This window comes from Micropterus dolomieu, linkage group LG02 (assembly GCF_021292245.1).
Source record: "Micropterus dolomieu isolate WLL.071019.BEF.003 ecotype Adirondacks linkage group LG02, ASM2129224v1, whole genome shotgun sequence".
NCBI lineage: Eukaryota > Metazoa > Chordata > Actinopteri > Centrarchiformes > Centrarchidae > Micropterus > Micropterus dolomieu.
Window position 1 is genome coordinate 22,057,637 of NC_060151.1, and position 12,755 is coordinate 22,070,391.

The window sequence follows — 12,755 nt, forward strand, 5'->3', positions numbered from 1 at the left end:
CAGGGCACTGTATGTGGGATTGACTCAGTGGTCATGTTCATGGTAATCAAAAAATATGTCACTCAGTGCAATGGTGTGGTACATTGATGTGTTTTTTTAGCCACGCTAGCAGCGGCTATATGGATGGCAATGTCAGTCTGTCAGTAGGTTGGTCCATCACCTGGACTGAATTATTTGTATTAAATGCATTGCTATGAAATTTTCTGCAGACATTTATAGTGGCCAGAGGACGGCATAGAGAATTTTCAAAATAAATCACCCAGTGCAGACTCATAAAACAACAATAAACATGGTTAAAACAGACAAAAAAAAGAAACCATTTAACTATGTAGCCAACTTAATCATAGTAGAAGCACAAAAAGCAAGCACTGATTACCAAATCAACAAAATCTAAACATGAGGAAAATTAGGAAGGCAAAATGCTCTTAGTCTGAAATGCTCCCTGTGGGATATGCAGCTGTGGAGACAACGAAACAAAATGGGGTCACAGACAGCTGTGAAGAACGTAATAGAAGCACAAAAATTACAAATTAACAACAAGTCAATTAGTGGTGCAGGCTACATGCTCCGCTGCTGAAACGTTTCTGAGACGCTTCCGGTGGACGTTGACGCTGGGCTAAGGATGGAACAAAACCGTGGCACAGCCGTAATGCGCCGGAGTCAGTGGACTTTTGGAGTGAGGTTGACATTTTGTGTTTTTCAGTAAAATGTCTTGACAACTATAGGAAAGACTAAACACCTGCAAAACATATGACATTCCCATCAGCCTCAGCTCTACTTTGTGTATTGTCAGCATGCCAACAGGCTAAACTAAGATGATGAACATGATAAAATTATACCTGTGTAGGGTGATGATGATGACAATGACGATTATGATGATGATAATGATGATGATGAAGAGCAATAAGAAGAGCTGGTGAACATAGTGGAGCATTAAGCAGTAACATAGGTTTTATGTTACCATTCTGATGTTGATCAAGTGCATCTGAAGCCCCCACCGGAGAATCAACTGTGCCTCCCTCCACCCTTCCAGCACAACTTGTCCACTGGCCATCATCAACACCAGGTTAAACTTTACCTTTCACTGTGATACTGCATTTTAATTGTGAGCATGTTGCTGTGCTAGTTTTAACATTTAGCTTAAAGCATTACTGTCTATGGCACAGCAGAATAACCTATATCAGGCAGTGGATACACAATACATTAATTGGTATTTAATGGGATTTAATGCCAATAGGAAAACATATAGAATATCACCAGCCTTGTCCTTTACTAGACAGTATTGCTAGTCTGTTGCTACTGTCTCTTATAGGGTAGTATTCCCAAGTTTCTAACACTAGGCAAGCCAGGCCAACTAAAAACCAAGACACCCTGCATGTTTGCTTATATGAGAGAAATAGGGCCAGAGCAAGAAGAGTCACTGAACACATTTGACTGTTAAAGATCCCAAATACAGTTTGTTGTAAAGTCCATTGCAAATTATGTACCACTTCTACAGTAAGACCCCTGCTCCAGGCCTGGTCCAGACCAATATGTTGATGTCGGATATGCCAGGGGTTTTATGTGTGTTATTTAAAGTCTGCCAAGAGATACACAGAGGGGAGTGTGTGTCATCACTGCTGAATCCAGAACCACTTGTTTCACACCATATAACAAACTTCCCACCCCCTGCAGTGTGTGCTGATCCAGCTACAAAGCACCTTTTTCCCGGCTGTTGCACAGAGTACTTCAGCACTCTTTTGTGCCGACAGCCATCAAACTTCAGACAGCTTCCTGCCCCACTGGCTTCAGACTGTACATAGCTTCCTGCCCCAGTGGCCCCAGCCTCAGCCATCCAAGAGGATGCTGAAGCAGGATGCTTGCACATGCTGACTTTCATGGACTCTATGCTCAGAGCTTCTCTGTACAGCTCTGCTTACATGAGACATATGACTTTAACATGTATACGTCTGTGAATGTTAAATGTACCATCATGATTTCTAAATATATTGTTTCTCTGTCCAAATTAGTTGCTATCCATAGGATCCATGGACAGGAAAATGTAAAATGAAGTAAATCTATCAGGTAAGTGTATTTTATGAACACACCTCTAGACAACTCAGCACTTCTGTTAATTTCCGAGGCTTCCTGCAGAGCTGATAATGAGAATAATAATAGGATAACACACAAGCACTTTGTTTTGCAGATGTTATGCAATTTTATCCCCTATGTGGTCTATTTACATTTCTCTGTGTATTTCTTTCTTATACATTTTCACCTTTTTACTTTCACATGTTGATACTGATGCTATACTCAAAATAGTTTAGTCAGTAGCATTTTTATTGATGTATTACATTCCTAATTGCTGCTACACTCCAATTTATACACAGCTAACATTAATGTTTCATCATCTAATCATCATCTCATCTTTGTCAAGGCTGTAACAAAGAACCATACTGGTGCATTATTTAAATTGCACTTTACCTGATGAGCAAACAAAATAGATGATGACAACAGGCATCCGTTTACCGTAACAGTGTGAATCGACATGAAAAAAATGTATTGGCTTGTGTTGGTATTGGTCATATTTACCATACATCTCCCAAACGGCTTTCAGGATCATTTTGCATATACAGCTGGATGCTTCTGCAGATTACCTCTGCAAGTGTCATGCAGAACATATTCTGATAGCTATCCTATTTGAGCAGAGAATTCCCCTTTGTTTACTTAAAGTGCAATTCTTAGAGTAAATATTTACAGTCAGTTAATAACTGGAGGCTGTGATTGACTTGCATCATTTAACTCTCCTCATTCGATGCTTCCATGGTTCATTGCAGGCATATGATGAGTTTGATGTGAAATGTCAATGGTGCTGGCAGCTCCATTTCACCACTACGTTGAGTGATTGTATCACATTTTAAATATGTCCTCTTGCATTTGTAGAACAGTTGATAGACCAACTTTAACACATAGGGTTTATTTTATTTATTATATTATCTGTAACATAACATGCTGGGTCACTGTTGCAATTTCATACAAAATACAAATTCTGTGTTTTGATAAAGTGAAATGTTGCCACTATAAAAATCAGGGTGAGGGTTAAGGGTAAAATAATGTATTACATTAAGTGTACTCACAAGTATATAATTGTAGATGTTTTTATGTGTGCCTATGTTATACTCTATGACATGTATTGTACATTGAGCCAAGAAAGTCAATGAGCCAAGTTAAATGTATTTGTATCGCCCAGTGTCACATGCAGTGTCTCACAGGGCTAAAGGCCCACATTTGTAATCTATTCGTCAGTCAACTGAATCTTTTTCAGACCAGTGATTCATATTGAATAGATAACATGTCAACCATCCAAATCCCTCACAACTTACATTATATTAAAAATATGTATACATAAATCAATGCCATAATACCAGTGTTGCAATTAAAGACAATCAAATGCACAAACAGCCTCTACTCTGTCTGATGTACAATGTGTGCACCTTTAGCTGTACACATCAATTATGCATTTCTCTACCTTATTCAATCTGCACATATATTTATACATAAGGTTTGCTTATCACTGACTCACATGTGGGTATATTTACGCTGACAAACAAAGGACTAACATCATAAAGTCTTGGCACACAAAATAACTCCCCCGTGGCATTATTGTAAATGACAGTAATATGGCGTTTAATTAGTCTCAAAACCTGCGCACATTAAAACCAGGCGTGTGCACGTCATATGAGCACACTGAACAGCATCACCATGTGAGCAGTATACAGTAAGCCCTGAACAGACACATCAGTTGAGCTCATCTGAAAAGTGTGTTACCTTGTGTGTGTATATTATCTGAAATACCTGCATTGAAATCCTGTATATATTCCATAGATGATAGATAACCTGTGCCATGAAACTACTACATGCCACGTGTACAGTGAAAACTAAATCTGTAAGGTGTTTGTTCACATTTCTTTCTCAAGCACTTACAGGGGTAGGTGTTCAAACTGCACCTAACATGTTTACAGTTGTCATTAGGAGGCCATGTGACACTTTGCTTCACCCTTTTTGCCTTCTTTGTAGACATTTTTTCAACCCACGTAGGAAAGCTTTACGCCACAGCGATGTAATGAGTGCAAGTGGTTTCACTTCTTTGTCCACAAATTTTTAAAGGATATTTCTTATATTAATATTAATATTAATATTTCTGGTTAATCTTTCTTAGCTGATACTATTGCAGATGGAATATTTATCCCAACAGAATGTTGAAAATGTGTATGACAAGCAGGTAAGAAGGTAAAAGAAGCTGAGTGCATTAGAGCATATGAGGTGAAAGATACTTTAAGAGCTGATATTCTCACTGATGATCCTGGAGATATGGTAAATTATGTCAACTGCACACCACTCTGCCATCAAGTCCTCCAACCTATAAAATAGGCCAATTATAAGTGTCTTCCAAAGTGAGCTAGTGTAAGACTGACACCTATGAACCTATGATTGCTTTCTAATCTGCCTCGTGGATGAACGGCTAGAACTGATGTTTTACAGTAGTAGTACAAGTATCAAATGATAATGTGAAAACTGTGTGACCATGTGAAAGGGGTAACCTACAGTGAATCATTACCAGAATCTGCAGCCCCCGCCCCCCCCCCCTTCACAGCTTTATCATGAGTTGTCTGGCCCACAACTTTACTCTTGTGGTTCACTTTCGCTGCTCTCATTGTGTTTTTTTACACCCTAACAGGCAGCTGTTTTTAGTGAAAAAACTCTAAAAACACACTGTACACTAGCTTCTCACCGCCAAACAGCAGACAGACACAGTTAGCAACTAGCTGGTGAACATAATGGAGCATTTAGCAGCTAAAGAGCCAGTTATTTCCCTCAGGAGTAGATGGAGACCATAAACAGAAACACATCTCCAAATAAATGATAATGTTGCTCTGTAACTGCTGGATGTGTAAACAAGCATCTGTTTGCTAACAAGTTTGCAATATTAACTTATATACATATATATATATATATTTATATATTTATATATGTATATGTATTGTCGTGACCCTGGTGTCATATTTGTTTGCTTTCACTATGCAATGTCAGCTGTTCTCCTCCCTTTAGAGTGTGTGTGTGTGTGTGTGTGTGTGTGTGTGTGTGTGTGAGGGTGTGCTTTCATGTAATGGAGAACAGGTGGGCACCCCGTTTGTGACGAGCATAGTTGATTGCGGCCTCATGGTTGGTCCGCTGGATGACAGCAGACATTTTAAACCCCAACTGACAGAAACTCTTCCTCTTCACTCTGCCATTCCCAACATGTGCCAGTGTATTGTGTATATGAATCTTTGTAAGTAGAGAAACGGCAACTTAGTGATTTTGAACATTGTTTGTGGCAACCTCGATTCATTGGAGTGGCACCCGGTGTTGTGCATTTAGAGATGGTATTCAGCATACCTTGGTTGTAACGAGTTATTTGAGTTACTTTTGCCTTTCTGTCATCTCAAACCTGTCTGCACATTCTCCTCTGACATCAACAAGGTATTTCTTTTTCCACACAACTGCTGCTTACTCTTTTTCAGACCATTCTCTGTAAACCCTAGAGATGGCTGAGCATGACAATCCCAGTAGATCAGCAGTTTCTGAAATACTCAGACCAGCCGGTCTGGTAGCAACAACCACGACACGTTCAAAGTCACTTAAATCCCCTTTCTTCCCCATTCTGATGCTCAGTTTGAGCCTTAGCAAGTTGTCTTGACCACATCTACATGCCTAAATGCAATGAGTTGCAGACATGTGATTGGCTGATTAGCTATTTGTATTAACAAGCAATTGAACAGGTGTAAGGTAAGGTAGGTAAGTGGGAGAGGGGAGATGTTAAATGACCAAAATGCATCCACCTTGTTAACCTGACATTACCCCAAATCCATACCCTAGTAGCATATAACATGCAGGGCAGAGGGGCTGTTTAGTTCAATGTTAGTCTAGTCTGCCTGACTCATTGATCCTTTCTCTGACTGAGGTTTGTGCAACTGTGCGTATTGATAAATCCATGGCGCTGTCCGTGGTGCTGATGTAGCAGACAGATTTGTAATTCCTGTACTGTCAGTTTCATCTTGGAGCTATAATATTCTCTAAACTATATAGATACGGGAGGATGTAATAAAAAATACAGAACCAAAAGAGTAGCTCATTAGTCGGTTCGCTAGTCACAGGTGAATGAAAGGAACCAGACCTGTATCCCCTAAATGAAATTTAATCAAATTGCCAAATGCATATAAAGTATATCAACTGGGGGCAGCAACTTGTTTCTGCTGCCCCCAAGATCTCCCAAAAAATCACATATTGCAGATTTTAGGTTTGGTTAAGTTTAGACAACTAAATTTACCAACCTTGACTGTTGAGACATGAACTACCGTCTCCCCTGTTCATGTCAAACACTTTGTATGACCCACAAACTACCTTTAATTTCAGATTATTTGTGTTAGTAAAACATCATAGTACTTTCACATTTTTTACTGAATGTGTATATTTCCACAACTGGTCTTGTCTCAAGAAGTCCCTTTTTCAGGAAAAAAATATTTTAAGCACTTACTAAATAGTGATGGAAACATCTTTTCCTTTGAGGACTGTCTCAGCTCATTACCAGAAAGAAAGAAAGAAAGCCTCAGGAACCCTGGCCATAATATCATATGATGAACCTAAAACCTCATTAGCCTCCCAAGGAACTTGCTCAGGGATTACAGGTGAAGTTGCGTGACGCAGTTGATGTAGTGCATGACCTTGACAAGAAGAGACCAGATGGCTCAGCACAAACAACCAAACAGTGGTGGAACATATGTTTGTATCATGGTCTGATCTGGAGGCCAGCCAAGAAATGGGGGTCCGATGAAGTCTCTCTGAAAATCTTCTTTACTTTAAAGATCAAGAACAGTGAGGTTAATGATTTTACCATTACATTTAAATGCATCTTCACTGTATGTTTTCCTGTAAAGATACAACAGATTTTTTCAAATTAAAAAAAGTATACATATATTTTTTATTGTAGGCTGTGGTAATTGTAACACAGATTTCGAGAGAGGTTTTCTGACAGCTAATACTCGGACAAATCAGAGATGCTTGACTGGATGGTTAAAGAAACCTACTTATGAAGCTATCACAACACATTACATATTATTATGTAATTTACATGCATGAATTTAATGCAATTAACCTGAATCAACCTATCAAGTAAGTGTAACTAACTAAGGACACATAATATTGTAGGGAAGGTGGAGGTTTACTTGCATTTCATTTGTTTACTTGCAAAAGAAATGTGTGAGAAAGCAGTAAGTGGAACTTTGGCACCACCAGCATGAAGAAGAATAGTGCAAGACATATGCAACAAGGGAGAGGGGGCTTAGGCCTGGAAATAGGGCAGCACTGTGGAGTAAGGCATCCCCGTCATCAGGGAGAAGAAAAATGGTGGTAGATGGAATATATATCCACAGGAGAAGGCAGCCAGGTGTGCTAAAGCAGTGTCTCAGGAAAAGCACGGTCAGTGGGCGAAAGGGGAGAATGTAGAGAGGAAGAAACTAAGAGAAAGCTAAGAAGAAAACTGCATTAAATTAATCATAGGTGCAGCTTATAGCGTGACCTCCTCCCCAAAATCTAAGCTCGCTCCTGGATTCTGGCTATTGTGTTCAGGAATAGTTGTGTTCAGACATGTAGTGTCACACTTTCATTTGTATCTTTCGCAGTTAGCAAAACCCCTTCATTACTGAAGTGGGTCAGATCACCTGTCAGATGAGTCTTGTTGTTTTCCATTTCCATTATCTACAATTGTTAGAGCCCAATGCTGTGAGTTTGAAGGGATATTTGGGAAGCAAGTCTATATAGCTTTCGCCTATTTCCCACTTAAAATGTTTTCAAAAATATATTTTAGTGTACTGTTGTAATTTGAGAAAGTCTATAACCAGGCCGCCGTTTTTTTCCTCAACTTGCATGTGTTGCTCAGCGCAACGTCACATGTTTCATTGCTCGGATTGGTTGTATGTCTATCCAATTGTGTCTAGAGGCATTTTGCTCTGAGCCAAGCGGGAACTTTATACAGTTGACAAGTATGTCTCATAGATATAGTTAAGTAATTGTTTAATAAAAAAGGAACCCTGTGGCAAATGGAAATTAAACATCCCAACTGGTGTTTTTGTCAGGCACAGTGATTGATTACTGCAGCTTACATAAGTTGCCTTCAGGCTGATCAAGAAACACTAGACTGTTGTGTAAATGTATTTTATGGTTAATTTGTTATTCAGTCATTTTATTTAGATGGTAGATAAGAGAACACATTTTGAAATCTATTTTTTTTTAAAGAAATACCATGACAGCATGAGGATATCACAGTTACAGTGTGCTGTTTCTACCAGAGCAAATTTAATTGGTGTTTTCTAAAAAGGAATTTCACTTAATTTATCCAAGTTTTATCCTTACGTGTGGCTGCTATGGGAATCATTTCATCCATCACAGTTGTGCATTTGAGATGTATAACTGTGGGGAACAAATTGTTTTTACTCACATGGTACGAGAGATACAAGAAAGGTACAATTGTTTTTAACGATATGCAAGGGTTCTTCTCTGAGCTTTGCCACATCTGATAAAGTTATTGAACTACCTGAGCTTTAGGTATGCCAATAGAGATTTTCTTACACATTCCCCACATAGTATACTGTAAGTTCCTTAAGGCGAGCGCTTCAATTTAGAAGCAAACTCACCCTCAAAGGTAAGTCATGTGGAACTCATTCTGGCAAAAAAGGCTCAGTTAATTCCTCACAAATACTGTCTCTTAAACAAGATCAAAGAAAAGCATCATTAGTTTCATTCATGCTTGTGACTCATTGCTTGTTAGAGCACACCTGCACCACTGATGTTAACGTACTTTAAAAGAATTATGGAAATTTAACTCTCCCATTTGTTGTGCAACATTTTAAGAGAAAGAATATATAATAGTAATTTGTGGATTGAGACACAGCTGCTGTTTACAAGAATTTATACTAATTGTTTACTCTTGATGTAATGAAATGAAATGCCTTTTTTGATGAAAAATGATGCTGCAAGGTGCATTTGGATTTAATATCTATTCTTCTTATTGCAGTCACCTAAACCATAAGATATCCATCATATAAAAACAGCACAAAACACTGAGTCACAAACATCAGCTGTCCTTGTAGGCAAATAGTTACAAGGCCCAGTCTGTGGCATAGGTGAACTAGCCAACTGCTCAACCTTTTCCCTGGAGCTGTCACCTACAAAGCTTTATCATTTATTACTTATTCATAATCCATGCGGTAACAAGGCTGTATCCATGTTCAAGACTAAGGAGGGAGATAGGAATCAAGGGTCATTTCAATCCACTTCTCTGACCTCTGATAAAGAGCAATAAAAGTATGAAACTGATGAGGATGGGTTGTAATTCCTTTTTTATATGACCCAAGACTGTCAATGAATAAATCTTAAAGCTTTGGGAGGTTTGAATGTCTCCCCCTGGTCATCCATCTTGTGTCTGTTGTTCATTGTCTGGCTAAGTGACACAACAACAGAGGAAGAACTATTTTGGTGATGCACATTTTTTATGCATTAATTGCCCTTTAAGAGCAGTTCAATTAGTGAAACAAGAGCAGAAACAACACAAACAACATTTTAGAGCAAGAGAAAGAGCAGTTAACACTGAATCAGAGAGACTTGGCTCAGGTGGAGACAGGACAGAAAGCTCATCAATGCTATTTATATTGTATTTATTAAATCTAAAAAAACACACAAAAGAAAAGAGACATTCTGTTTGAAAGCCACATACATATTGTACTTCTAGGCCCCTAAAGCAAATTCTTGCCCAGGGTACAGTGGGTTTTTGTTCCTCTGCAGTGAAGTTGAGCAATTTTGAACTTTAGCCCAAACAATACACATTTTCATTATCTTACAAGAAGTATCATCAGTTAAACAATCTTAACCTGCAATCTTCAGCTAGTATTGATGTTCTATCTCACACAGGCTCCGCCCTCAACTGGACTGTATGGGTACTAACTCCTCCAATCACACGCACGCTGAAATTTTATCGCGCACGTAGCCGACCAATAGGATGTCGCTACCGATACGTGCGTGACATATAAATAGCAGTGTCCCTACTGCCTCAGGATCCTTTTTTGTTCAGCAAACGGTGAACTGCTCACTGAATTCACCACCTCCACGTATGGAGTCGCCACTTCTACGCCATGTGCTGCTGTGTACACACTGACAATGCTGTGAATTTTCAACTGATTAAATACAGTACATTCCTAAAGAACATTCTCCTCCCCACTGAACCCCCTCCATCTTCGGCTCGTTGCGCTTCAACGCGTTTCAGTCTCGTTCACCGATGCTAAGCTATGATCTGACCTACGGCCCACGCTGCTCTCCTTGCTAAGCTCGAGAGAAACAGTGGGAGGGCCCGGGTCTTTGCTGCGCTAGTCAAACCACTGGGACAGAAGCCCATGTCTCACGTCGCTCACCTGGTGGCATCCGAGCAAGAGAGTAGTAGGACCTGGGCTTCCTCCTTGCTAGCCGGCTGTCTGGCCCGCGCAACGGGTCACCTACATCGCCTGGCAGCCGAAAGGCTGCCATAACGGTGAAACAATGCAGCAATGCAAGACTCTGCGTTCCCCATGTGCTCACGGGAACACTGCTTGCTCACTGACAGTGTGTGTGTGTGTGTTCCTAAAACACACAACCGCATTGTCAACATATGCTCAACCAAACCAGCGCAGACAACACGTCTCTTTCAGCGGTGCAGCCTGGGGCATTTTATCACAGTGAACAGCAGCTCATTCTCCCAGCAGCAGCTCGCTGCAGTTGAGAGGAGGATGCCCTGTCCTGACTCGGCAGCTGTGTTGATATTGACTGCTCCACTGATGACGCTCTCACGGTGACACTGTTGCACGTTGGGCCGTCTTTGGAGCAGCGAGCTGTGGTGCATTCAAGGACACCACGGATCAACAGACTGTGGGGTATTCAAGGACACCACAGAGCAGCAAGCTGTGGTGCGTTCAAAGACACCAGGGAGCAACCGGCCCTGGTGCGTACAGGGACACTATAGCCCGCTTGACGCGGCCCCCCATTGGGCTAAACTAAAGTTTGGCGGTGGAGAGTGCCAAAGATATTTTCATGCAGAATGGCGATGCCGCTGCATGCTGACAAACTGGGTGGACAGCCTTCATGACCTCTGTGCATTCATGACATGCACAGAGGTCTTGCTTCATGTACTTCTTGGTCCCCAAAAACACGAGAGGCTTCTGAGCCATTCTGGATCTCCGCCACCTGAACCAGCATAATGGACAAAATGGCGTTTCCACATGCTGATGATCAAGAAACTGCTGGAGTCAGTGCAGCCCGGCAACTGGTGACACAGTAACAAGGAATACGCTCTACACTTCTCCTCTCAGTGGGTAGCCTACAAATACATTAGGCTCCCCGTCAACTACTCGCTAGCCCCCCACACGCTCAGCAGATGCATCGCACTGCAATCGTTGCAGCAAGAGAAGGGCATGAGAGTTCTTTTCTACTCACGACCTCATGGTCATGGAGACATTGAAGCCTTGAGTGATCTCCACACAGCCCAGTTGATTTTGCACCTCAACAACCTGGGGTTGCGATCAATTGGGAAGAGAGCTCCCCCAGCCGCTGCAACAGCTGCGAAAGCGCTGTCAGTGATGCTGCTGTTGGGCCTCAGGGCAGTAGTCCATCAGGTGGGCTACAATGTTGGTTTGCCAGCCTGCATCTGGACCTCAAGAGGCAAAATTGATGCATGGTGACCCCCCGCCTTCAACTCTAGTGCAGGAGGACCTGCGGTTCTGGGGGTCTCTCACTGTCTGGCAGTGCGGGTGCTCCTTGGTGGGGTGTCTTCATCGGTGTCAGTCTTCATAGATGAGTCTCTCACTTGATGGGGAGGGACCTGCCAGGGGAGTGCAGTGAGTGTTGTGGCTCCCTGAGGAGACCACAGATCCACAATCCACTACAGGTTGTGTTTCTAGTGTGGTGGTGCGTTTCCTCCAGCGCGTACATCAACAGACAGGGCGGAGTCCAATCCATGGCTCTGTTGGCACTGGCAGGGAACCTATGGACATGGGTATCAGAACACCTGCTGTCTCTGAAAGCCCTTCACGTTAGGGGGTGGCTGACCTCATGTCGAGGTCTGCACAGAAAGGCCTGTGTCGAACAAGGTTCGAACCCCTGGATCTTCTTGCTAACCACAGCATCACCGTGCCACCCTTTAGCTAAATGGACCGTCTTTTGAGAAGTTTTGAATTTTGAAGTTGGAGTACCACTTCACTGTTAGGTAGGTTATACAGTGGGGGAAATAAGTATTTGACCCCTTGCTGATTTTGCAGGTTTGCCCACTTACAAAGAATGCAACAATCTACAATTTTAATCATATGTACATTCTAACAGTGAAAGACAGAATCCCAAAGAAAATTCCAGAAAATCACATCATATGAATTTATTAAAATTGATAACCATCTGATGAGGAAAAACAAGTATATGACCCCCTACCAAACAGCAAGTATTCTGGCTCCTACAAGCCAGTTAGTCTTTCTTTAAGACACAGCCCCAATCCCAACCAATTATCTACATCAAATACACCTGCCTCACCTCGTTACCTGTATAAAAGACACCTGTCAACACCCAAACAACCAGCATCCAACATCACCACCATGGGCAAGACCAAAGAGCTTTCTACGGACATCAGGGACAAGATTGTTGATCTGCACAAGGCTGGGATGGGCTAC

At 41.4% G+C, this 12,755-nt stretch overlaps 1 long non-coding RNA gene across 2 annotated transcripts in view; it reads left to right on the forward strand.

Annotated features, from left to right (window-relative positions):
* Window positions 1-501: 501 nt before the first annotated feature.
* LOC123963607 overlaps window positions 502-12,755 on the forward strand; it is a 22,471-nt gene continuing 10,217 nt past the window's right edge. The window contains exons 1-3 of one of the 2 annotated variants that reach the window (XR_006823220.1): window positions 502-681; window positions 981-1,066; window positions 2,010-2,064. This is a non-coding gene — a long non-coding RNA (uncharacterized LOC123963607). The remainder of the gene's footprint in view (window positions 682-980; window positions 1,067-2,009; window positions 2,065-12,755) is intronic. The other variant, XR_006823221.1, reaches the window with a different exon arrangement.